The sequence below is a fragment of the Cryptomeria japonica genome, chromosome 3 (assembly GCF_030272615.1).
Source record: "Cryptomeria japonica chromosome 3, Sugi_1.0, whole genome shotgun sequence".
In the NCBI taxonomy this organism is placed as follows: Eukaryota; Viridiplantae; Streptophyta; class Pinopsida; order Cupressales; family Cupressaceae; genus Cryptomeria; species Cryptomeria japonica.
This window is the reverse complement of record NC_081407.1, coordinates 639919838-639947523: the sequence shown is the minus strand read 5'-3', so window position 1 is coordinate 639947523 and position 27686 is coordinate 639919838. Positions and strand designations below refer to the sequence as shown.

The 27686-nt window shown below is 37.5% G+C and overlaps 1 protein-coding gene across 2 annotated transcripts in view; it reads left to right on the top strand.

The window, feature by feature from the left end:
• The window catches only part of LOC131050168 (uncharacterized), a 63300-nt gene extending 39757 nt beyond the window's left edge, over positions 1–23543 (top strand). For both annotated transcript variants that reach the window (XM_057984355.2, XM_057984364.2), the window contains exon 5: positions 23124–23543. The gene's annotated coding sequence lies outside the window, so the exon portion shown is untranslated. The remainder of the gene's footprint in view (positions 1–23123) is intronic.
• Positions 23544–27686: the final 4143 nt, after the last annotated feature.

Below are 27686 nucleotides of genomic sequence, written 5' to 3'. Positions count from 1 at the left end.
TCTTAAAAGCTCTATTTTGCCCCAAATTTACATCAAGCTTGGTGTTGGTTGAGAATGAGAGCATCCTTGGACATGTATTTTGCAAAATTCGCTCCTGACCCTTGCAAAGGGTCCAGGGCGAAATTCTTATAGGACCTGTCCCTGGGAAGGATTTTGAATGAACTTTATTTAAAGTCTTCTTGTTGATGATTTAAGGTGAAAATGCTTTGTTGAAATGAATATGTCATATGTACTTAATCACCTTTTGGTTTATTTTGCAGATGGAGAAAACTAGTCCAACATCATCAAGGACGACCACTTCCAGTCCATCGTCGTCAAGGACGTTCCACAAGCAAAAGGGAAGACTCAAGGTGTTCAAGGAATTGCTAGCTGCCTCCAGAACCTTCACTTAGCCACACTAAGGAACCACAAGATGACAATGAAAGGCGTTGCCAGCATTTCAAGGAAAGGTACACCATACATCCATCACGTCAAAGACAGGAGAATCAAATAAGGTTAGTGCAAGGGTCCGTTGAAGAAGCAGATAGTTTCAGAAGAGTTAATCAAAGTTAGCTTCTCAGCGTCATCAAATTCAACATCAACCAAGTTACAAGTGTCAGACAAGGTGGCATCCCAGTCATCACTCCTCCAGTCGGATTGGTCCACCTCAGCATGACCAGATTCAATATACCTAATTTACTGGAGGCGGCACAAACTTCGAGGCACCTACCCCTGCTTCCTATTGGTCCTCACTCTTGGAATGTAATTTTCTCATTGGCTAGAGGAAGTTTGTTGTAACAAACCCTAATCAGGATTTCTATCTTGTAATCCTAGCCATTGATTCTAAATCAATCAGAGCCGTCTATTTGTAAAGGGTTTCTCTATATAAGCCCTGGCTCCTCATTTGTAAAGGTTAATAGCTAGCTAATAGTTAATGGTTGGTTAATAGAGAATAGATAGTTGTGAATAGTCAGAGAGTAGGAAATAGTTAGAGTAGAATAGAAAGAGAAGGCAAAGATTGTTGCCAAGATGTTGTTGTAAAGGACTTGTAAACTTCATTATTGAAGAAATGGTGAATTCTATGGGCTGATTCAACAATTTGCATGGTCTCTATACTTCTCAAATTTGATTTCATGTTATTAGATGAGTGGAAGAAATCTGTATGATCAATGGTGAAATTTGTATATCCATACTACTAGCAGTTTGTTGATTGCAGACTTGCCTTGTGTAGTCAACTGGAATCATTCAGCTTAAGCTTAACTTCAATTATCGCTTCTTCATTGATATGCATCAGTTTGATGGTGTCCATGCCTGTAGCGGTGGTCTGAACATCATAAAGCTTTCCTTAGAAGATCGCACTAACCTTGTGGAGATGGTCCTGGGATGTCAAAGCAAGACTTAGTTAGAATTTCATCAAAGGTCATTCATTGCTCTTATATTCTTAGTATTAGAAATAGATCCCGTTTCAACCCCCCTCCTTTTTCCTTTTTTTCAAAATATAGGACTAGTAAAATCTCACGTTCTAGCAATATCCAAAGCAAATCAAACGCTTAGGCAGTCAAATGTAAGTCCTCTTGTGATTCCAGCAAATCACATCATACCACGAAGAGCTTATCCACACGTAGAGACCCTACATACAAGAGCCTTGGAGTTACTCCGATTGATCCTTCGACGAGATCTTCAACAGTCGGGAAACTTTGGTCAAGAGAGGATAAGATACCTTGGTATTTTATTCTGTGTTCGCATGTGCATGAAAAACACATCAACAGGTATATACACAGTGTCAAATGAAATGGATGGCCAAGATTCATTTAGAATCAAGGGCCAAGATCATGCCAACACAACCCTAAAGTTGCTCTAATTAGGGTTTACATAAAAAATGGAGCCACCAACATATGGCCCAATGAGATAATGCCTAATCATCAAATAGGGAATCTTCTAGAAGATTCCAGCTTGCATCTCTTTCTCTCACAACATATTTCAAGAATCTAGCCAATACAAAATCTAACTCCATGGAAATGCTAGGCAAAACATCCTGCTACACATCAATCACATCCAACGCATCGGAACAAGCATCTAAAGTGTTCTCCCAATTTGGCATAAGCTTCTGCGAATTATAAACATGGATCAACAAGGAAACCAAATCATCCATCTGATTCTTCTTCAAAGAATCCAACTGATTGAAGTACATGAACTTCATTTTTTCTCTCAACTCTGCTAAGTGTAGACCGCTAGCATCACTGACATATACTCCCAATAACTCTTCAATAGATGTAAGGATCTTTGACTGTATCTCATGAATTGATTCTTCCATCTTTGCACAATCCTTGCGCGCGTGCTCCTAAGTGGATTTCTTCATGGCCAATGAACAATACCAGCCATGGAAATCATATCTGTCTCCATCATGTATAACACCTTCCCTGATCAATGTGTACATAGGAATCCTCTTCAAAACTTTGAGGCAGGGACTAGTCTTCTCTTGAATAGGTTGGAACTCACCCCATACTCCCTCCAAATACCGTATCCTGAATATGAGCGCCGTTGTCCTATCAAATGCTTGGATGAGTAAGGAAATCATCTGCTTGTCTCTTCACATCTTCAATCCATTTTCCCAATTTCGAGAGTGTAGCCCTCACTGCCTCGTAATCAGTATGAAGTCCATGATCAATTGCAATAGGGGAAACAAAGGCGGGATTCTTGCGCCTCATCACTGCAATATACTCTCTAAGTCTGATATTCTCTTCTCTATATTTCTCTTTTTCTTTAATATCCCTATCCACCCTCACAGTGATCACCTGAACTGTATCATTGAGTTCTTGGAACTCTTGCTCTTTTGTAGTTCGTCCAAGGGTAATTGAAGTGATTTGGAAATCCATGGGAGTAGCTGCATCCACAGTCACATCACCAATAGGGACGACCACATGTGCAATCCGCATTCCGGTCTCATCTCTAGCTATGTGTGAAAGTATCTCAACCCTCCTAGGCTCTTTCTCCTGATTGCTCCTAGCTAGGTAATCATCAATATCATCAATGGGCCGTGCCTCTATCATCTTACTTTTTTCCATGCTCTTCATTAGCCAATCGAGAATAGCAGTCATCTCCATTCCGTCATCAAGACACATCTCTCGATCAAGTTCCTTCAATGCTGTGATAACATCGTCATCATCATCATTATCCTTAGTCAAATCATACACGTTCTTTCCCAAGCTAACCTCCAAAAGGACAGTGGGAGATCCTGGCTGTTCATCATCTTCATTAGTCGGTGCAAATGTGGTTGTGGCATGCAACTCTCGAGTATTATCTGGTATAATCACCGTGTTGGAACATTGTTGAAATTCTCCATCCTGTTCGGGCATACCAATTTCCTTGATTGATGAGAAATTGAGGGGAGACAAAGGAATGTTAGGCTTTTGCTTCTTCTTCTTTACATCTTCAATCTTCTTCCACTTAGCCCTAGTTTCTCCTAGTGTATTCTTCCTTCGCTTTGGAGTTTGACTCTTTTCATTTGCAAGAATTCTTATATCACTAATTGTTCTCTGATCATCTTTGGAAGAAGATTCCTCCTGTTTTGTCTTCTCATATGTGAAGATAACACCCATATCTACTAATCTGTTCATTTGCTCATCTACCCATCCTCTGGAGAAACTCATGACTTCTCTCATCAATTCATTCAAATTTGTCACTTCTGGCTCAGACCAACTAGGCAATAGGATAGACCTCTTCATTTCAGTTTCAAATTGTGGATGAGTATGATCCTTATCATCCAATGCCCGATCCGGAATGAGAAAGAGTTCACACTTTCTCATGAAATCCACAGACATTTTGGACCACATTCTTCTCTTCATTGCTTGCTTGTCCATCAGGTTGGCCCAATAATCTTCAATGTCTTGCTTGTGTATGAATCTATCTCCTCTGATCCTTCCAACCTTCTTGTGCGGATCAAATCTCTCTCTTTTCTTGAATGTCCCAAGGCAATAGAATGCAATCTCTTCAATCACTGTACTAGCTGCAGTAGCGGATTGGCACACTTCCAATGTTTTCTATGGAAATAGGAAAAGTCATCCCAGTTCCATGCTTCTCCTTCTGGATGAAATCAAATTCCAGAAGTTGTCTCACCACTTCCAATATGATCATTTTGTCTGTAGGATACCTAGGAAGCTTGTATGGTTCGGACTGAAATCCCTGAATCCATAGGTATTTGAAAGTGGGAAACTGTAAGCACCATGATCCATATTGTTCAATTAATTCTGTTGCCTCTTTGGACAACCTCCTGTGGATTCCGCCTTGCAACATCCTCGTAATATACATGGTGAATGCATCATTCACCTTCCTGTAATCTTCAATTTTATACATGCTCAATTGTGGATAGCATTCATAACTTCTGTATTGCCCTTGTCCATTCCCAACTTCACCTTTGCATATCAGTCCTTTCACTTTGTATGTGACAAATCCTGCAAGTATATAGACAAGGTAAGAAGTCATGGCGAATGACTTGGATCTCTCCACATTTCCCAACTAGAAATCCAAATTGTCGCTGATGATTTTCGACCAATTGATCATTGTTCCGCTCAGACAATCCTGGATAAAATAAACATCCATCCATCATATAATGCACCTTGTGGCATCCCCATCACTTGGTTCAATAGGAGTACCAAGTCACTATATTCCTCCTTCAAATCTGTGCACATGAGTGTCTTGGCTGCCTTGGAATGATGAGGTCTAGGCTCAATCATCCACTCTTTGTTAACTATAGTTTTGCATGCATCCGCCTTCGCTTTATGCTTCGTCCTATCTTTCATGTTTGCACTGCGGGGAATTCCAAACACTTCGACAATGGCGTCCTCAGCAAGGCAGGCAATGGTCATGTCCTTGGGAGTCTTGATCATTCTGGAGAGAGGATTGTAATGTCTTGCACACCCCAGGATCAACTCGTTGCACTGTATGGATTGTGGAAATCAAGCGGCATGATAGATACCACTCTTCATGATGCTTGCATAGGTAGGAGAGGGAATTTGGTTCTTTTTTCCGAACATTCTTTGCTGCATCTGTCCCATATTTAGGAAGTGCATGTTCGTATTTGTGATCTCCTTCCATCTAGATGACAATTTAGATTCCGGATAGAATCCCTCCTGAACTATCTTCAATTGCTCCTTCCGAACTCCAATTCCGAATTTCGACATTGTACCCGTATGAAGCTGGAAGTCAACAACTTTGGAAAATTCATCTAGATAGTTATTTTCAGAATTTAGACAAGTTCTGATTTCTGATTATTTAGATACTTTGTAGGGATGGAAATCAGGAATTTCATCTACATTTCTAACGAATTCTGAAAATAGAACATAAATTGATAATAATAGGGTCAAAACCCTCATAAAACCTCTAAAAATCATCAATTTTAGACTTAACTAAGTCTGAAGACACTAGCAAACTCAGAAAATTCGTTGAAAATCTAGGTCATAGGAGTATACCAAATCTGGAAATGTCTTAGGAAAGGTGTGAAAAGTCTGATTTTCACTCAAAAAATGTCTGAAGACACCTTTCCAAGCTCACCAATGGCTGCCAATAAGTCTAAAGACAACCTGCAACTCTTAAAATCAGTCATTTAAACCATGTTGCAGCCACCTAGAATGCAAATATTTGATGAAAACAATCTTCCCAAGGTCAAAACAATCAATTTTGGGCATGAATGGAGGGCTGGTAAAAGAAAATTAGTCTAAAGACAAGTCTGAAAATTAAAGTTTCAGACTTACCAGCACCTCAAATGATGATGATAAACCCAGAAAATAACTACAAAATGTCATAAAAATGTCTTCCCAATGAAATCGCCCAACTTGGAAGGTGGCTAGAAATGGAGTTAAGTCTGAGGACAGCCTACAACAATGGTTTCTCAGACCTGCAACAGCGATAGTAACCTCTGAAAATGCTTCAAAATGTCCTCCAAAATGGTCTTCAACAAAATCGCCTCAGGTAAGAACGAGCTGGGTGGTGAAAATAAAGTCTGAAAAATGATGCTTCAGCCAACAATGGAGGTCAAACCACCTTTAGCCATGGAGGAATTTGCAGGTCTGAACACAGCACAGCCAACACTTAGCAATGGTGTCTCCCAAACACAAGTGAATCACTCCAAAAAATGGAGAAAAAATCCACCAAAACAAAATCGCCCAGCTAGGAAAATGTCGCCACCCTTGGAAAATCACCCAAGTAAGAAAAAACACCCTTCAAGCTGCTCCAATGGCCTCCCAAAAATGTTGCCCAGGTCTGATTGGGTAGAAAATGATCTTCAAAAACACACCTCAGCTCTAATGGTGTCACAATGACACTTCACAAAAATCGCCTAGCTGGAAAATTCGCCCAAATCAGCCACTTAGCCACCAAAACTCAGTCACATCAGCAAGTATAGTATTATTTTAATGCTGGCTGGGGCTTTTTATTCTTGTTTTCACTTTGAGTTTTCACCATACAAGCAATGTGGGATAAAACTTTGCTTTTTATACGTGCCTGGGGAAAATCAACTTGCTTCTAGAAGTATCTAATTATTATATGATCGTTGCAAATCATTAATTAATTGTTTTGATTTTTTAAATAATCATCAACAAGTGCAAAAACAATTAAATTTGGGGCTGATTTATTAAAATTTTCAAAGTTTAATTCATTTTAAACTCCTTGGGGGAAAATTGCCCCACATTTGGATTAAAAATTCCAAATAAAATTAATTAAAATATGTCGAAATATGTTCTTGGGGGAAATCGCCCCTTATTGGGATAAAAATCCCAATCAAAATTCATCATACTTGCACAAAAATGTCTCCAAGGGACTATCGCCATGCATCTGGAATCAAAATTCCAACTTATTTTTATCACTTAAGTCTTAGAAATCACCTTGGGGAAAATCGACCCCTATCTGGATAATCGTCCAAACAAAATTTCATCAATACTTGCACTAGTGGAAATTCGCCCTTCATCACGAATCATTATCTGCACAAAAATCCTCAAAATTTGATCATGAATAGCTCTGGTGGAAAATCAATCATCATCAGGAACATGAATTTCATCCGCATAAAAGTCATCTGGACTCCCAGGGGAAAAACGTGGGTCATTATGAGGATTTCCCAACACTTAGTCAAATTTTACCTTGGTGGAGAATCGCCCTCCATCAGGAATCTGAATGGGGGAAAGATAAGGTCCATCGGAATTTTGGTGGAAATTCATATCCCATCAAGATTTTGAGTGGGGGATAATCATGGTTCATAAAAAATGTGGGGGGAAAAGCACCTCCCATCAGGAATTTTGACGTTTAGACCCTTAAAACATGGATTTTCATCAAGAATTTAATAATTTAACCACTCAAAACATCTGAACACTTCCAATTTTCAATAAAACACATCGGGATTTGGGCAAATTTACCAAAATTTGAGCGAGACTATAGGAATTCCATTAGGATAAAGTGCAAACCTAACTTGAATATCCTCCTAGGAGCAAGAAAAGAACCCCCTAAAGGACCCTTTAATGCTTAGACACAAAAAATATCACCGACTTAAATGTTTAAAACACGTCTAGACTCAAAAGGTCCAGACTTAGACAAAGTTAGGATCACTACGACATTTACACACTTGATCCTATACAAAATTTCAAAACCCTAATAGCAATTAGGCATGATCACATTTCTAACTCGAGACTCGGACACTGAAAACTCAAAATTGCTAGACATGCTGCCAAAACCCTAAACTAACAAGATGCGGAAAGCAAGAGAGGGGGTCCCTGTTTGCAATGGGGTGATGTGTGAATAAGTCACAACAGGACTATAATTGCTCAAGAAGCCATTCATTCTATCTAGTATTCTAAAAGGAGCCATGTGATGGTGAAGCTAGACATAAATATGGCCTATGATAAGGTGGATTGGATATTTATTCTTAAAGTCTTAGAGGCTTTCAAATTTAAATGCCGATGGTTAGATTGAATTTTCAATATGATAGCTAGCCCAAGATATTTAGTTATTGTCAATTGCATCCCCAAAAGCTTTTTTTGTGCTTCTCGTGGTCTAAGATATTGGGATCATATCTTCCCTTTTATTTTCATTCTTATGGCAGATGCTTTAGGGACAGTGTTTCATAATGCTTCAAGAATTGGGGCATGGAAAGGAGTTGTGACTAAAAACATCCCTCCAATTACTCATCAACAATTTGGTAATGAGACAATGTTGTATGGGCTTTCCAAAAGATGTGAGGCATTGACCTAGATGGATACTTTGGTGCCTCTCATCAAACTGTGATTCTTGCAAAATCTGAAGTCTTCTTTTATATCATGTGAGTAAATAGGTAGAAATTCTCAAGATATTGGAATTCAAGAGGGCTTCCTTCTCAAGCAAATATTTGGGTTTTCCACTATCGAAAAGCTATTCTCCCACCAAATTGTGGGATCCCCTTCTAGAGCATTCTCTAAAAAGATCTCTTCTTGGAAAGGAAGGTGGTTGTATGGGGATATGAGGATAATAACATTGAAAGCCATCCTTTTGGCTATCCCAATCTTTCTTCCATCTAGCCTAAATAAAGCTCTTGGCCTTAATAAATCAAAAGATAACTTTTTTTGGCAAGGAAACTTGGAAGGGAAATTTTTTTCGTTGGTTGCCCGGGAAGAGATTTGTAAACGCAAGGAAATTGGGGGTGTGGGGCTTAGGAACTGGGTTGTTTAGAATAAAGCTTTAGATGCAAAACTAGTGTGGAAAATGTATTCTCATCCATATCTCAAATGGGCATGGATTCTCCAAAGCCTATTTTCCATGGCATTTTGGGGATGGCGACAGGGGATGATAGTTTGAGGGCAATTTTTTGGAGATGGTGAGGGAATATATATATGAATTTTTTAAAAATGTTTTAATATCCAGCCAGTAACAGCAGTATAACAGTAGAGATAGAGGGGAGATACTCAAATTTAATCATGACAGCAATATACCGGTAGTTCAATGATGACAATAACATGACAGCAGTATAAAACCAATAAATTTTAAAATTCAACCATGAAAACAATATAATAGCACTTCAATGATGACGATAGCATAACAATTGAAATTTTTAAGTTAAAAAATTAAAAGTTTAAATTCAAGTCTCAAATAGTCAAACTTCAAAATACAACTATGCCACATCTAGGTTATCAATATTAAAAGACAAACTCTGGGTCATTCTCTAGCTAAAGTTGTTGTTCGTCCAATGGAATCCCAACCAATCTCGACTACACTTCCTCCTCATCATTTTGCCTAACATCTTTAGGATCAACATCCCATGGGCTGTTGGAGTTTGTCAATACTCAGTTGTTTGTTGGATCCTGAAGTCTCAAGGCACTATGAATTGCAACTAGCTTTTCTGCTTCTTTACATGTAAGCTTGTTCATCTTGATTGAGTGGATGAAACCAAAGGTGCTCCAATTCCTCTCTGCAGCAAAGGAAGTAGCAATTTGTGAGAGTAGACGAATATCAAGTTGTTCCATCCTTGGTGTGCCCTTCCAATGACAATTCCACCACCCAGTGGGGTTTTTTTGTGCAATGATGGCTCTATCTATCCTAGCCTCTAGCTTGCTAAATGTAGGACCCTAAAGATCGGAAAATTGTAGTAGTTGCTCTTGAAGTATGTTTGCCTCCTCATTGCAATACATCTTATGAAGGGCATTTACAAACCCTTTCATTATGTCGTCATCTTCAAAAGGAAGAATTCGGCCAACTCTAGGTGTATACCACTTGGGATTAAGAGAGCATATGCAGCCACATTAAGAGGGGTGTTCATTGCATCCCACCTCTTTGTGATATTAGCTTGATTTGCTCCTCAAAGAATTGCAATCCAAGATCCTTGTCACAAATTGTTTGCTTCATTGATGAAGCATGCTATCAAAAGTTTCATAGATTTCTCCAAGGCTAGGAGAGTTTGCATCCGCATACTTGATTACCCCCACGATAGGTGATATGATAGAGCAAATATATCTGCAAGCAACTTCAAAAATTATGATACTAACACTATTAAATTTTGATACAAACCACCATAGATTGTAGAGCATCTTGTACCTCCAACATCCTCTCCAGCAAAATGAAATAGGTAGCATATCTGGTTTGATGAATTCTTTCTTTGAATAGGTACCACTGCTATCTTCACCCTATCTATTTTGCCAATGTCTTTCAAAGCATTATTCAAAGCATGTATAGGGGTCCAAAATATATGTTTGTAAGCGTTCTCAACCATCAAACCAGCTAACGTACAAACATGAGCTGAATTCGTCACAACTTGCACAATATTAGAAGATCCAACCTCTTTATGGCCTCCTTCAAAATGGCAAACTAGTAATCAACATCCTTTTGTTTCCTAGAACAATCAATAGCTCTAAGTATGAACCATTAGGGCATGTAATAGTAATATTAATGAGTGGCCAATCTCGAATATCAGTCCATCCATCCATGACAATGGAATCACCAGTCCTAATTTATGCTTGTCTCATCTCCTCCATCAAGATGTTCACCCTTGAATATTGTTTGTTAAAGAGTGAAGTATGCAATCTATGTTCCCTAGGAGGAGCATAGGAGGGTCTAACTGCCATTGCATCTCTTAATATACCTTTGAAATAAGGAGACCTTGCCAAATGAAATGGAATGGCATGGGCATAAATTAAATTTGGCCACTGAATCATCAGCTTGCTCATGTTTTTGCAAATTCGTTAGCTCTACCACTGTATTTTGTTCACCTGTAGTAGAAGCGGCCTTCCTCTTTCCTCTACCACTATTCTTTCCAATCGATATATTGAAATAGTCATATTGATCAATAGATTGCTATGTTTTGGATGACTATTTCCAATTGTGAGTAGTACTAGTAATTTTTTCCTCACTCTCGCCAATCTTGCCTTTCAACCTATTGTTTCAATGACCAATCTTGCCATTTCAATCTATTGTTTCAATGTTATATTTGCACAAACTCTAACCCCATGTCCATTCTCACCCAATAGATGGTTTCTAACCCTACTATAGCTCCCACAATAATCAGTTTTACAAATATGACATAACCAATGCCTGCTGCCCCTTTTATTTTTACCCTTAATGACAGTTAAAATTGGGTGGAAAATTGAAGCAAGGGTTTTTTGGGTTCGAAAGGGCCTTTTGTAAATGTTTGAAGAGGGGGTGAAGGGCATGTAAAATGGTCTTGTGGAGTTCCAATAGAACTTGTGTTTGAAGTCTCAGAATGAGAAGAAAGGACCATTATGCTTACTTCATTTTCTTCATTGCCCTCATTCACATTGTAATTATTGTTGCTAGTGCTTGTTTTGTGGTGTTTCTTCATGATAACAAACTGAAACCAAAACATTTTTTTTAAGTTTAAAGTTAAAACTAGTTATAAACTTACAACCCCTCTCTAACAAGCTAAAAAAACTAAAAGAAAGAGGGAAAATGACATACCCTGACTCTGTTATATATTCTTCAAACATTTCTCATCGTTAAGCTTCAAATCAAGCTTCAAATTTGAAGCTGTTATTTAGGACTAAAGTTTAACTCAGTTATGGCTTTACTTTGTGTCATGGGGAGGCATCCTCACCCCTCATACCCCCATCCCAGCCTTCTCGGTCCCTGCAACAGCAAACTGGTAGCAACAAAACAATGGCACAATGGTCACCGATAGAAGGTTATAAGCTTTATGTTTTTCTGTTTTGTTATTTTAGGGTGTATAAGGGGCATGGAAGGGTTTGTGGGACCCCCATGTCCCTTTACAGCTCAATCAACAACCAAAAAAATAAAAATTGTTTTCTTTTCTAAAAATGAGTTGCCTGTCTTTTGTTGCCGTGGGGGATGCTTGGCATTGCCTTAGAATCTCTAGCCATTCCCGATTTCAAGGACGTGTTTTGGGACATTTCTTGGGATTTGCAAATGATGGGGTACTGTTGTGACGTTTTCACACATCGCCCCATTGCAAATGGGGACCCATGTTTTTTTTGCTTTTTAGGGTTTGTTCTTTAGGTTTTTTAGGGTTTTGTTAGCTAGCCTTTGCATTTTGAACGTCGCCCAGGGGATCACATGGATAAGCAAGTCCGTCTTGAGTGAGGTCCTGATCCTGAAATTTGGCTAAGTCTGGAATGTCCTGATCCTGAAATTTGACTAAGTCTGGAAACTGAAAAAACCTCCAAAAACTAGATTTTGCAATATAACTCCTGGAGGTCTGAAACCACTCTCAAACATCCTGAAAGTATGTATGGAATATAACTTAAAGTATAAGACTTATACTTAAATGTTATATTCCATCAAATTTATCCTGATAGAGAGTTCGAAAAGTCAAATTTCGTTCGTGTCCTTCTCCAAGGGTCCAAGGCGAATCGCTCGTGTCCCTCACCAAGGGACCAGAGCGAAAATGCTTAGTTGAGCCATTCCTGACCTTGTTTGGACGAATCGAGACATCAAAGGCATGGTGAAGGACGAAATGAGCATGATAGAGCATCCAGACTTGATCAAAAACAATGAAATGATGAAGTTTTTGCCTAGAGGGTCAAATTCGCTCCTATCCCTCACTGAAGGACTAGAGCGAAATTCTTCATAAGGTACGATCTGGGCGAAGATCAAGTCAAGTTTATGTTTGAAGGCAAGGAAGGAGGTGAAATGAACTCATTGAAGATAAATTGAAGATTACCAAGTGCCATCAAAGGACCAAAATGCTTAAGTTCGCTCCTGTCCCTCAGGAAGGGACCAGAGCGATTTTTGTTATAGATGATTTTCTTGCCAAGTTACAACCGATCTCAAGGCATGAATGAATGAAAGGGGACATTACGAGACCGTTGAAGATAAATTTGGAAGCTGACGAAGTGTGATGGAGACTACAAGTACAAATTCGCTCCTGTCCCTCTCCAAGGGACCAGGGCGATATAATGATTATATTGCCTTTCCCTCCAAGTTCAATCACTCCAAGTCAAGGTGAAGGGTGGTGTGGACGTTTTAAGGCATCTCAATCAAGCACAAAGCATCAAAAATTGCCAAAGATGAAGGATTTGCACCAAGACATCTAATTCGCTCCTGTCCCTTAGGCAGGGACCAGAGCGAAATTCCTATAAAGGCCAAGATTTTGAAAGTTTATCAAGTGTTAAGTGATTAAGGAGAATCAAGGGACTTCATTTTACGCATTGAAAGCAATGGCAAGTTGAAGAACGCAAGAACAAGCTCAAAACCTTGAAGTTCGCTCCTGTCCCTCTCCAAGGGACCAGAGCGATATTAATCATATTGGCTAAATCCCTCAAAAATCACGTAAGGTCAAGGTTTTGCAAGGTCGTATGAGGTCCAAGGCATGATTAGAAGGTGATATACAAAGACTTCAAACGTTAAAAGATCCTTAAATTGAACACAGAAGCTATATCGCTCCTGTCCCTCTCCAAGGGACCAGGGTGATTTGTATGGGATCCTTCATTTTCCTTCAAGTTCATGCCAAGTCAGGGTTTTTCGGGGTCACACAAGGTATAAGGTGTCATTTGAAGATGATATGCAAGAGTTTTGAATGTCAAAGTGTTACCAATTTGTGCAAGGAACTCATATCGCTCCTGTCCCTCTCCAAGGGACCAGGGCGATATTTACTAAAACACATGATATCCTTTAAAGATCACGTTAAAACAAGGTTGCACAAGGTTTTAAACATCGTTTGGAAGGCGATACAAAGGGAGATAGACGTTAAATATTACCAATTTGAGCTTAAAATGTAGAAAAGACAAGGATCGCTCCTGTCCCTCTCCAAGGGACAAGGGCGATGATCCTTCTAACGTCCAAATGCCTCATAAAAGTCAAGTGATACAAGCATGGAATGAACAAGCAAGGTTATTATTCACCATGCAAGGAAAAGTTGATATCAAAATGGAGAATTTCAAGTGAAAACATGAAGATCGCTCCTGTCCCTCTCCAAGGGACCAGGGCGATATCATATCTAAAGGACATTCATTTGCAAGAACAAGTCAATCAAGCTTGAAGGACCTAGCGAAAATGACAAAATCAACGTGGAGATCAAGACTTTGAACGTTAAAAGTGCAAGTATCGAGACAAGGTTGATGGATCGCTCCTGTCCCTCAGTCAGGGACCAGGGCGATGAGGTACGTATTATTTTATTTTCAAAAGTTTGGCGCTCAAACACATTTCTTTAAATTTATTTTAAATGCTAAAATCGATGGATTGCAAATTTAATTAAAAATGGCATTTAAAATTTGCGCTTGATATTTATTAATTATTTTTGCCTTTATAAAAATCGAAATTTATTAATTTAAATAATAAAGGCATTTAATAATTAATTATTAATTAATAAAAAATCAAATGGGGCGCTTGATTTAAAATTTGTTTCATTTTACAAGGGTCGGCCTTTTAAGTTTATTTTAAATTTGTCTTATTTACCAAAGTCGGCCTAAGATCAATATGAAGGTAAGCGCCTATAAAGGGAAGGTGGTTTATTCATTTCAAATCATCATTTAACATCCTTCATTAGCATGCGATTTGGAGAATACAAAGGAGGTGCGAAATTGTCATTCAAGAGGAGGGCGCAGACATCATCAAAGGAGTGCGAGCTTAGTCTCAAGTTGGGCGAACTTGCCAAAGACCACGTCAAAGATATCCTCAAGGGTGATGAATTGATAAAGGGATCGTTCATTTAAAGGAGATCACGTTGAAGCCATCTAATTTTGATTTTGCCTAGGCGATTTCCTTGTTTTTGCATTCTAGAGTTAGCTCTCAGGAGAGGTATGGCGATACGGATTTATTGTTCTTGAACGTTGATCGTCATAGCTTAAATTTTGAATTTTGAAATTTTGAATTCATAGCTCAATAGTTGTTTTTAGGAAATGATTAATAAAGGACTAATCATGAAGTTTCCTAAAATTAATTTGATCTATGCTATTCATTGCAAAATCATGGTACTAATTTTGAAATGTTGTGTAGGCATCAAATGGAGATCTCATCAAAGAAAAAATCAAACCGGATCAAGGACGGTCTTTGCCGGGACGATCAAGCCAAGACAGGGGCGACCTCTTCCAAATCCAGCATTCCAAGGCGAGGTACATCATCGTCTTGCACATCAAGGACAAAAGGAGTTAGAACAAGGGCTCGTTGAAGAAGTAAATAGTTCCAGATGAATTAATTAAAGCAAGCTTCTCAACGACATCAAATTGAATATCTAGCAAGCTTCAAGTGTCAAATGAGGTGGCATCCTAGTCATCATTTCTCCAATCAGTGAGGTCCACCTCAGCATGTCCAGATTCAATGTACTTAACTCATGGAAGGTGGCACAAACTCCGATGTACCTACCCCGGCTTTCCATTGGTCGATTTTTCTAGAAGGGACATGTGTCCAAGCAATACAATTTTGTCATTGGTCAAGCATTAAATGTTATGTAATGGTTGTAACAAACCCTAATTAGGGTTTTCATTGTTGAATCTTGGCCATTGATCTTGAATTGATCTAAGCCATCAAATTGTATTGTGCGCACTATATAAGCCCAGGCATTTCATTTGTAAAGGCTAATTGGCAATAGGTTAGAGATAGCATGTAAATAGTTGGAAGAGTTAGAATATAGTTGATAGAATAGTAATTAGAGTAGAATAGGAGGACAAGGCAAGAAATTGTTGCCATTGATTGTAAACAAACTCCATTTTCATTGAAGTAATGGTGAAATATGTCGTTTTCTTGCAATTTGCATGGTTTCTTGTTGAGTCTTCAATCCTAGATGGTAAATGATTAGATGAATGGAGGAAATGCGATTGATTAATGGTGGAATTCGTACATCCATACTACTAGCAGTTTGTTGATTGCAGATTTGCCTTGCGTAGTCAACTGGATCATTCAGCCTAAGCTCAATTTCAATTTGTTGCCTCTTCATTGATATGCATCAACTTGGATGGTATCTATGCTTGCGGTAATGATTTGAACATCATAAAGATTCCCTTAGAAGATCGCACTAGTCTTGTGTAGATGTTCCATTGATGTCAAAACAAGATCTAGTTAGAGTTTCATCAAAAAAAAAAATCAAGTCATTGCTCCTACATTCTTAGTATTAGGATTAGATCCTCTCTTCGCCCTTATCCTTTTTTCATTTTTTTTCAAATCTAAGTTAGTAAGAGCCTGTGTCCAGCAAAGCAGATCGGAAGTTCAATCATCAGATGTAAGTCCCCTTGTGATCCCAGCAAATCACATCATACCACTGGAGCTTGTCCACACGTAGAGACCCTACCAAAAGAACCTTGGAGTCTACCTAACTGATCCTTTACGCGAATCTTCAGCAGTTAGAGACTATTTTCTCAAGAGAGGATAAGATGCCTTTAGGTATTTTATTCTGTGTATGATGGTGTACAAAATACACGTCAACAGGTACAAGGGGACTTCTTCTAATGTCCTACTGTCCTGTAATGTCTTGCCATCTCTGAAACAGCACAAGGAATAGGGATGTGTTTGATGGGTGGAGATGCATCTCTATGTAACACAGTCCAAAAGGAACACCTTGATACACTTGATTGTTCTATGATTCTAATGACTTTCAACCCTCGAAAGGGGTTGGGTCTCTAGAACTTGTTATCTTGCTGATCAATTATCTCTGAACACGTCACCTGAGATTTGGGCACATCTACTCTTGTAGATGCAAAAATCAAACCTGAGATCTTATGAGCCAAGATCCAGATAGATTTAACATCAAACAATGAAGTTTTCCTGCCAAAACACACATGCAAACCAAAAATCAAAATTGAAACATGCCTGCATGCTACAAAATCCTACTCCATTGCCCTCCTACTATCAAGATCTTGTTTTCAAATAATAAGTGCTCTCAGAAAGCACGTGCACAAGAAGCTATGAAAGATGGAGATTTGAGATAATTGAAAGAAAGAGCAAAATGCGAGATAACAAGAATGCAGATGCAAAAGATGGACTAAACGCTAGATTGATAGATTGTTAGATGGTTCAAATGAGAGAGAGGTGTTGGGTTTTACTTTTTATAGATATCCTCAGGGTTGAATCCAAGACGTGGTGCAAATGTGGGATAAAGAATAGGGTTTGAGAATTTGATCCCACATGCGCGAGGTGGATGAAAATAGGATAGAGGGAAAATGATAAATAGAGGATGCATTTGCTATGTAGAAGATTTGGAAAATGGATTTGATAATAGTATATATTAATGGATTAAATGAAGAATAATATTATAACGAATATTAATGAGATAATGGAGAATAATGAGATAATATATTATGATATGAATATTATAATGAAAAATGGAATAAATAATAAGAATATTATATAATGAGGATCCACCTGCAATAGGGTTTGAGAATTTGATCCCACATGCGCGAGGTGGATGAAAATAGGATAGAGGGAAAATGATAAATAGAGGATGCATTTGCTATGTAGGAGATTTGGAAAATGGATTTAATAATAGTATATATTAATGGATTAAATGAAGAATAATATTATAATGAATATTAATGAGATAATGGAGAATAATGAGATAATATATTATGATATGGATATTATAATGAAAAATGGAATAAGGAGGAATAAATAATAAGAATATTATATGATGAGGATCCACCTGATAATGGGAAAAATTAAGTTTAATTACGAGGGCAAATTTTATGTATCTACAACTCTCAATGGTGACTAGTTTTTGATAGCCAAACAGACTCTCAAAGCATGTTGAGGTAGTCATGTAGCTGATTATGTAGAGCAGAAAATAGTTTCTGGCCTTATTTGCTGAGTGTGGAAGGATATTGGATTGACAGGTATTCCTGTCAGGGAGGTTGAATGTTTAAGGGAGATAGATTCTCAATGAGTGGAGAATCCATTTCTCAGATGGTAAGGATGTCATAAGGTGGAACTATTCAAAATCCGGTAACTACAGTTCAAAAAATTGGACTCTTAGTGGCTGAGGATGGGGTGGTGAAGTCTGATATTCCCATTCACTTTTGTTGGAATCAACTCTACTTCCCTAAAGCTGGTGTTTTTGCCTGGGAAACTCTTCAAAAGAGGATCCTTACTGTGGACAGATTTGTAAAGTTGGGATACGTCGGCCCTTCTCGGTTTCTTTTGTGTAAATCAAATGAAGAAAACTTGAACCATCTCTTGCTGGGCTGTCAATATGCATGTGAATGCTAGTAGTGGTTATGTGCCAAATTGGGTTGGGTTGATGCACTTCCAAATGACATAGTGAGCTTTTTCAAAACATGGCATATTCTATCAAAGCATGCAATCTTTTCTTGTCTTTGGATCATTTGTTCATCCATTTTATTATAGGAACTTTGGAAAGAGAGAAATCGAAGGATTTTTCAAGACAAGGAGCTTTGTACAACATCTCTTTAGATCAAATTTGAAGTTGCAATTGTTGACGTGGTAATAGTAGAATCTCCTCCATGCCTTCTAATAAGTGGTACTTCACCACTTGGGACAATTGACTGACAAGAATTTAGTTATTGCTTAAGGTTCCCCATGTTAATGGGGTTGGGAGAGTTGAGTCCTGAAAAAAGCAATTGGAGGCAGAATGGATGTCACCTCCTAGGGGTTGGATCAAATTAAATTTGAATGGGGCATTGGAAGGTAACCCCAATAAGTCGGGAGTGGGTTGCATAGTCAGAAATTGGAAGGGAAATGCCTTGTGCATTGCTTCAAGAAGATTCAAGCCTGAGACAAACAACAAGCCAAGTTCCAAGTCCTTATTTTAGAATTACAAATGTGCTCTAAACCGAATCTCAATAAGATAGCTATTGAAGGTGACTTGAATGTAGTCATCAATGCAATTAGAATGAAAAAAATCTCCCAACTAGAAGCTTAGTTCCCTACTGAGCTATGCACTCACCTTTTTGGAGATATTGGATGGTTATACAGTCAATCATGTGTACTGAGGGGCCAATGTAGTCGTTAACTGTTTGGCCAACGTAGTTGTGGACTGTGATGTGGAGCATGTTGTCAGTATGCAATTTGTGTCTATCTCTGCCGTCATTGCATAATGATTGGATTGTTTTGGGTAAGTCAGTGCATACTGTGATATTATTGGAGGCTTGGTTCTGGAAAGTATGCCAACTCAAGTGAAGCTTTATTATTTCAATGCATGCCGCCTCTCCTTTTGCCAGTTCTATATGTGTGAATTAATGCATGGCTGTGCTTATTTCATGGTACCAAATTTATTCTGCAATGCAAATGTTCTGGTTAACCACATGTTAGTGTTGGAAATGGAGATCCCCATCCAATCTGCTTAGCTCTCAGAGGCAGGAGGCAGATGGCTTTCCTCAGCTAGCGTCTGAGAAATGCCTGCATAATGTTTCAAAAATTGAAGTGGCTTGATTTTGATGGCAATTCAATGGATGTTGGGTGATGAATTCTTATCTTTTGAGCACAAATATAGGGTCAGTTTGGAGATAGTTGTATTGTTTTTGATTAAGGTAAAAACAGGTTTTGAAGGGGCCCTGAAACCCTTTACAATTCAAGCTTTAACAGAAAAAGCAACAAGAAACAAAAAGGAACAGGGCACCGAAAAGCCAACAGAAAACCAAAGAAAACCAGCAAAAGCCCCACAATGCCAGCAAAAGCGGCCAGACCCAAGAAGAAAAACTAATTGATTTTTTTCAGGGCATTATCCAGGGTGTTGCTAATCCCATGCAGTTCTTTGATGTTATCCCTGAGATTTGGGAGATCCTTAGCAGAAATAGCCACAGCTTTCTTGACACTCGCCCTAGTCCTCTTGGCAGCACCACCAACCGGAGTAGCTTCACCACTACCAATCTGGATAGTCTCATCATCCATGTCAAGTTCCACCACCGGCTTAGGAGAGCTGGTATGATAGAAGACCTTAGCAATATCCTCCAAATTTTTAGTGACAACTGATAGGATATTCGGGATAATACCCATCAAATTTTTCATGGCCTCTCTCCCTTCTTCCAGCGATTTAACCTTCTCCTCCATTTCCCGCTTCCATTTTATTTGCTCCCTGTCGTCATTCTCCTTCTTCTCATCTGGAGATAGTTGTATTGTTGGATTTGGGTGAGCTTAAGGATTTGGTGAAAACCATTGTTTCAATGGTCATTAAGAAACATTTTTTTGGTGGGTTGAAGAAGGTGCTTAAAATTGCTTGTTATTCTAATGGAGTTTCTCTCCCTGCCAACTTTGATGGACTCCTAGTACGGGGGGATTTGATGGAATGGCACCCATTTGTCATCTCCTTCCGGCCTAGTTTCTCCCACACCGTGGGTGAAGGATGGGTAGTAGGAGTTGGGCTCGGTTCAATATCGGGTTGGGCTCAGGCAGTAAGTAGGCTTCTCCCTCCAAGCAGGGGTGTTCAGTTGGGCGGTTGCTACTGGATATGCTGCTTCAATTAGCTATTGAACTGGATGATCTCCATATGGATCTGCAACTATAGGATCTGGGACTAGGAACTCCGCTATAGGGAGACCCTGCTACTGGCATGTAGCATAGAGGAAAGGCATCCTAAGGTGTTGATTTCCTGAAGATGTTTTTGGGACTGGTCTGAATGGATGGTGTGGAAAGGCTCTGCGCTGCCATTGGCGTCTCAAAGGCCTCTTAAAAGGAAGAATAACAATGTGACTCTGCTTTCCTCTTTCAGGTTTTCAAGTATTGGCTCGGTGCTACTAGGTTTTTTGATATTCTTGGTTTCTATGTATATGATTATATAAAGTCTTAGTCAATGTTAGGATTTAGAATGTAAAAGATAGATACAAGAAGAAAGTGTGGCCCAGAATTTTGTGGTATGTCTGGCTCAATAAGGCTCTGTATGTCCTTTGAGCCCATATCATATATTTGGAATGTATTATTTTTTTGGTTAATATATATGGAAGCAGCCCCCATGGTTGCAGACTTTTAAAGTTTTAATTATTTATCAAATATAACTGACATTTAAAAATTAATAGAATAAAATTAGACTTTAAAGTTTTAAATCTTTTTGAATCTTACTATTTTTAGATTTAACATAATATATATAAATTTTAAGTATTGTTATATATTTTTAATATTATACGTGTGTATGTGTATGGCCATACCCAGCCATACTGAACTCGGGAAAATTCCACCATATCAGTGAACCAAAACTCTGAATCCAAACCCAATTCGGAATTTAGCTTAAAATCAACATCTTAAACATCCTTAAATTTAAATGCCAATAATTGACATTTAAATCTCAGTTAGAACCAACATCTAATTAAAGCCACCTAAAATTAATTAATTAACTGCATATTAACTCATAAACCAGCTAACATAAGCAGAATCCATGAGCATGATAAAACATCTATAAGTATCATATGTAAAATCAAATCATCACTTAACATAGTTTTCTGAGTAGCATCCTGTAAATCAAAATATGTGTCAACAATGTATAAATGGGTACGTTCAATTGGCCCTACAAATGGAGGTAGGAAGTTTGATGACCTGAAGATTTGTTTTCTGAGTAGCATCCTGTAAATCAAAATAGGTATCAACATTGTACACATGGCTACAATGTGATGGGGTTTGGAGGTTTAATTGGCATTACAAATGGAGTTAGGAACTTTGATGACCTGAAGATTATTTCTAAAAGCAAGAGAAATCATGCTGCCTTGGAAAAAGGAATTCCTGATGGCCTTATGGAAAGGGTGCATTGAGTGAGAGATCAACTATTCAAGGTTTTCTTTTGCATTTGAGGGCACAATAAGTATTTTTAATTTGTAGGATGACAGTTGTATTTTGTAATTTATTTTGAAGTTCAAACTTTGAATCCAAACTATATAGTTATGCAGTGTGCACTGTAATCAGCAATCTCGAAATTACTGAGAAAAATCCACATTTCAAATTTCATGCTGTATATTCTCTATGCAATTTAGATGGCCTTAAATATAGAAACCATTGGTTTTTTATCTATTTTTAATTTTGTTTTTGGGTTCTCAATATTTTCCTGATAAACCTTAGTTTGCCAAAAAACTCCTGAAAGATATTTGAATTTGCTTCTATGAAAAGCAGTAGTTTGTATAGTTGTGTGCAATTTAGTGGATTTCGTAGGTTGCAACTTGTAATCCATATTCTTTTTTCGCTTTCCCACAAAGTTCATAATAACAATCCGGCTACAACTCATGTTGTGAGATCAGTAAGTGTGGTCAAAATAACACATGCACATGCAGATATATATGTATGTATGTGCATGCATACAGACATATATGGGGAGAGGAGAGGGAAAGATAATGCAAGGAATTTGAGCAGGGCTGCATTGATCTATAGCATAGAATACATCGGAGAATTGGTGTTTTTAGTGGGCAAAAAAGAGTAAAGTACCATGACTAAGTTTCCGCAACCCCATCATAGTAAAATTGATATGATAGTAGCATAGTTCTTCAATGGTTATACACTAATATATGCTTGGAAAATACTGAAAGCGAACATAATCTTGGGTTTTGGTTTTGAATGGTTGAGATTAAAAATCAAAGTGCATTATAAAATTGTTTTCATGACCTTTCTCTAGAATGAAGACATTGAGATAATAAGGTTTTCGCAATCTTCTGAAATTTTCAGAGTAAGGTTCTTGCCATTTCGGAAAAACTTTGTTTAAGATTTTAACAAAGTAACATGCCATGAAAATGTACCTAGGAGATTATTAAAAATCAGATAATGTTTAGAATGCCTAGGAGATTATTAGGATGAAGAAATATGTAATAGAATTGCAGATATTATCTTTATATATGTTACCATTGATGCCATGGAACATTGTAGGGAAAGAACATTTCCCTGCTGTAAAATTGCTTGGCATGGCATTTTAGTAGGGTGATATTTGAAGGTCTTTTCCCATTGACTATTGTTTTAATTTTAGGGATACAACCCTCTAAGCAAACTTCTCGGGACTTGCCAGTCAAGATTTCACTCCAATCCTTGTTTATTCTGAGCACCATCACCAAGAAAGCTTAGAATCCATAACATCATCTTGGGGAGGGATTTTCATAGATCAAGTGAAATGAGGGTCAATGATGGGTTGAAGGTGACAATAAATTTCCCAGTTTTGACTCCAGAACGTATGGTCCATCAAGTTGTATGATAATAGTTCTCAATGCTTAAAACTTGATATACACTGCTCCTTTTCATTCTTTACTCCCAAAATGGAAATGGTGATCATATTTAGCTATTCCTAAAATTTATTTGGATATGTGCTGTTTTTGCAGATTTCACGAGGCTAATGAAGGGAAGAGTTACTCATATTATCTGGCTTCCAACAAGAGTAGAAACGGTTTCAATCTACAGGATCGTTCAATGGTTTGTGAGAAGGAACTCGGCACATTTAGTGCCTCATAGAGTCAGAAAATAATAAATACGAGGATACATATCATACATTCATTGTTTACAATATGCAATTAAGTATTGTGGTCCAAATATTAATCTGCATTCATCAGATTTATAATTTCTGATTTCCCCCACTTGTATGACTGCAATTCTCTGTGAATGCAGTCATACATCCATTTTTGGAAGTTTTGGACGTTTTGTTATATGATTATACTGACATTATTTACTGTGCAAGTGTTACCACGAGTAATAACGGAATTCTGATTTAGGAATAATGAAGAAACCAGTGTTTTTTATGTTTCCATATAGACCCATAATTCTAAATTATTCATGTACAGAGGGAAAGCAGATACACACATAAACTAGAACGTATATGATGTCAGCAGAGTACTCATAATAAATTATGATATTTTCCAAGTCCAAGCTAGAAAATGCATTATGTTTGGCATAATGAAGAGCTATCATTTTTTTCCCATGCCAAAAAACATTAAATCACGAACACCCAGTCCTATCGTGAATGCATGCACATCTTTGAACGAGTTGTGCAGATTTAGTGGGTTGCAACTTGTAACTCATAGTACATTGTTTGCGTCCTCTCATAAAGTTCAGAATAATAATCTGGTTGCAATCAATTTTCTCTTATCAGTAAGTGCAGTTAAATATACACACACATACACATGTACGTGTATGTGCATGTGTACATATACATATATGTATTTGCAATGTGCGTGTGTATATATATTATATGCATTGTAATTCATCATTTATGAGTGGAGTATGATCGAGGAGAAAACTTGGGGGATTCCACTTTGAAGATTTTTTCCACATAATTTTCATCCTCGGTAAAATGTTTCAATTATATCTACTACTATTCCCTTGGTTATCACCCCGTCCCATGGTCTTTGTCTTGATTATTGGGAATTGTTTTTATTTTGCTCCTTTAATCAGGAAATTATACTAATTTTGGACGAGCTATACCAGGTTAGCCTTTTATTGGTGCAACAATTTTTACTTATTAAGGTGGGATTTATACTTAAAAATTTGATTTATGTTATGGTCATCCATTTGAATATCTACTGAGTATGATAAAAGATTACTGAAATTCATCTCCACAAATAGACATATACACAACTAATTTTTTCCCCTCATAGCTCACGACTCCCAGAAAGGTTCTTGTGAGATTTTGCCAAGATCTAGAGGCAATGAAAAACACAAATAAGAGAGACAAAATATATGATAGGATTACATTGTATTCTATCAAGATGTAAAATATGATCAACTGGATCATTACAAGATGTTCAATGATTGCCCGTACAAACAATGTAGATGAGCCTTCTTATATAGGCAAGGCTAGTGATATGTGAGCACACAAACATGACATGTGGCTCAATAAGAAACAAGGGTAGGTAGGAGAAACAATATAATATTCCCTATGAGGTGGATCACCCACCGAAGGTGGAATGTAATAAGAAGATCAACACCATAAAAGGTGGAAATTCTCCTACACACTATCCCAATGTGGCACAAACACCCAAGTGTCTCATACCCAAACTACTATTAAATGCATGTACCTAAGTAAATTTAAGTATAGTGTAATAATATCCAAGATGAATAATTATTTACACCAACAGTTCTTAATTGGACACGGATTATATGGAGATTATTCTCAATGTAGTAATCCCGCAGTTTTCTTATCATGCCAATCTAGACTAGGAGAGCTTGAACTCCTAGATGTTGGAGCTTCATGAACAAAGTAGATTGGTATAGGAAATATGAGCTTTTGTGAAAGGCTTTGAACTTACCAATTGTTAGCACAATTAAATATCCATTTTCAAAGAGGTTAATACTCGTATCCTCTTCTCGTTGCTGTTCTCACTAGGCCCAAACTTTCAACAAATCAGATAGATGAGATATTATCACACTAATTAACATTGTCTTCAGCTTCCCATTTAAGAGTAATGTCAAGACATGTTTCAGTGTCTTGTAGTGCAGGCTACCGCTGTGCTTACTTTTCTCACCACAATCATGTTAAACCTTGAAGCTTAATGAAAGTATCATTGCGAAACGACAAATCCTCTTTAAACCAATCACGTGCCGTAAGCAACCAATTGCAGGATGGAAAATCTATTAGAAAAGAACTGCTGGCTTATAAAATGCTAAACAATGAAATATTCAGCTGGGAAAGCAAGGAAACTAACAGACATGTATTGCATCTTCCTCGTGTGCATGCACATAGAAGTATCTGACTAACATATCTGCATGCTCGTTTTTCTAATGGAAAATGATGTAGGCTGTAGGACCAAGTATATACATATCTTATGTCATTTAATAGAGTTATTACATGGCTTGAAACATGGATAATCGGGTGAAAGAACACAAGCTGAATTTAGGAGTGGTTTTTTTTAAAGTGATGAATTTGCAATATCACCCTGTCTTCGCTATATTACTATACTCATCTATTGTTGTTGCAATTCATGTACTCACAATATGTTATTGTGCTCAATTAAGTGATACACTTGCTAAATTGTTTTATTTTATTTCCTATTTTCTAAGGCCTCATATGCACAAGTATTCATTCGTTTATATTTTATTTTTTAATTTAAGTTCTTATGAGTTTTTTAAATTTATCCCGTCAATTTTATAATATGTTTCATATTTAGCCTACCTACTTTTGTAAGAAACATCCAAACAAAACCAACTATACATTCTAAAACTCTTATCTTTTGGGTAAGGGCATCACATATTAGTCTTATTTCTTGCCTCATCTTTATGGATTCATTCTTGAGCCAAAGATCAAATGAAAGCAATCAATTCTGGGTAATTAGAACAATCATTGCATTGGATTGATTTGTAGTATTAGTAAGAACTGCTTTTATGATAACTACCCCAAGTTTAAAGGTATTTAGCGCCCACACACAATTTAGACTATTATTTGGGATCTTTTTGGAGATCAACATATTTTTCCATTCTTAGATGATTTGCTCTAGATTGCCTTCTTCCACTTGACGATGTTGACAATATTCCCTTTGATGATCACACCTTAGAGGAGTTTGAATACGAGGCAGCACTTGAGCATTGTGATGATCCGGAGACTCCTCTTGTTGCTCCTACTTCTCTAGTTGAGATCACACATTCATCTTTTTTTGATGATTAATTGAGTGTTACTAATCTATTAGTCTCCCTGATTGGGATTCCTATTTGCTAGACATTGGTTCATTATTTATGGAGTCTCACATTTCAAATTTGGGAGACACATTTGAGGGCTTATCTCTCTTATTTGATGGTAGTCATGGTATTACAATTGTTACTTCTTTTTTTGTCTTTGGAGCTTGTTCACAATTAGTTTCCATTGGTTCATTGTTGTCACTTGAACTATTGTGATTGGGTATGTACTTGATTGGTTTGTGACATTTTCATCATCTAAGGACTTTGGCAACATATGAGCAGATTTTAGAGACATCATCATACATTTGGATTTTATTTCCTACTAATTCAAATCCAAAATGGAAAGCATCCTTGCATTTATACATGGTTTTGTTTCTTTCTAAGGTGATACAAGTGGTTTGTAAGCATTTTTTTTTTTCTAAGGGGGTACAAGTTTTTGAGGGGTATTGATGTTGAGACCTACATACATTACTTCATCTTTCACTTGCATAATTTGCATTCTCTCTTTTTTGGAGAGGAGTTTTGTTCCATAGGGGTTTTCTCTTTTCTTCATTTATGCATGATCATTTGCTTTTTACATGGGTACTTCACATGGACTAGTTGTCGAGACCCATCATCATATCATGTTGCATAATGCTTCATCATCTTGCACCATTTGCACGATAATTCTTCTCCCTAAGTTGCACTTAAGGGGGGTGGTTAGAATAAATATCATTTACACGTTAAAGTAAATATCATTTACATGTAAGCTTATTTAGGTTTAGTTGGCATAAGTTCTTTGTCATAAAGTTACTTAATGCAACTTGTCATTTAATAATGTTCATAGGATGATGTTAGTTACCCTAGGTGGCATTCTAGAAGATATGAGACCATGTCTCATTATTTAATATTTGCTTTAGGAATTTATTATATTGTATCATGCATTTAATTTTGTATCAAAGGTAATTGTACCTGGCTCATCATCTCTTGCCTATATAAGCAAGGTTTATGTACATTTGTATTCATATTCAACCACTATCAATCTATGCATTGTTATGCAAGTTATCTTGCCATTTTCTCTTGTGGAAGCTATTTTTTCTTGCAGGGATCTTCGGGGTGTTGTGAAGTCACCTATTACTCCAACATGCATGAGAGACAAGAGGAACACACAAATATGACGTAGTAAAAACAACCATAATAGACAACACATTAATAGGAGCACATACACACTAGATGAAACCTTAGTAGCAGAAGAAATATGGCCAAACAATGCAACAACCAAAGATGAAAGGAACCGTGAA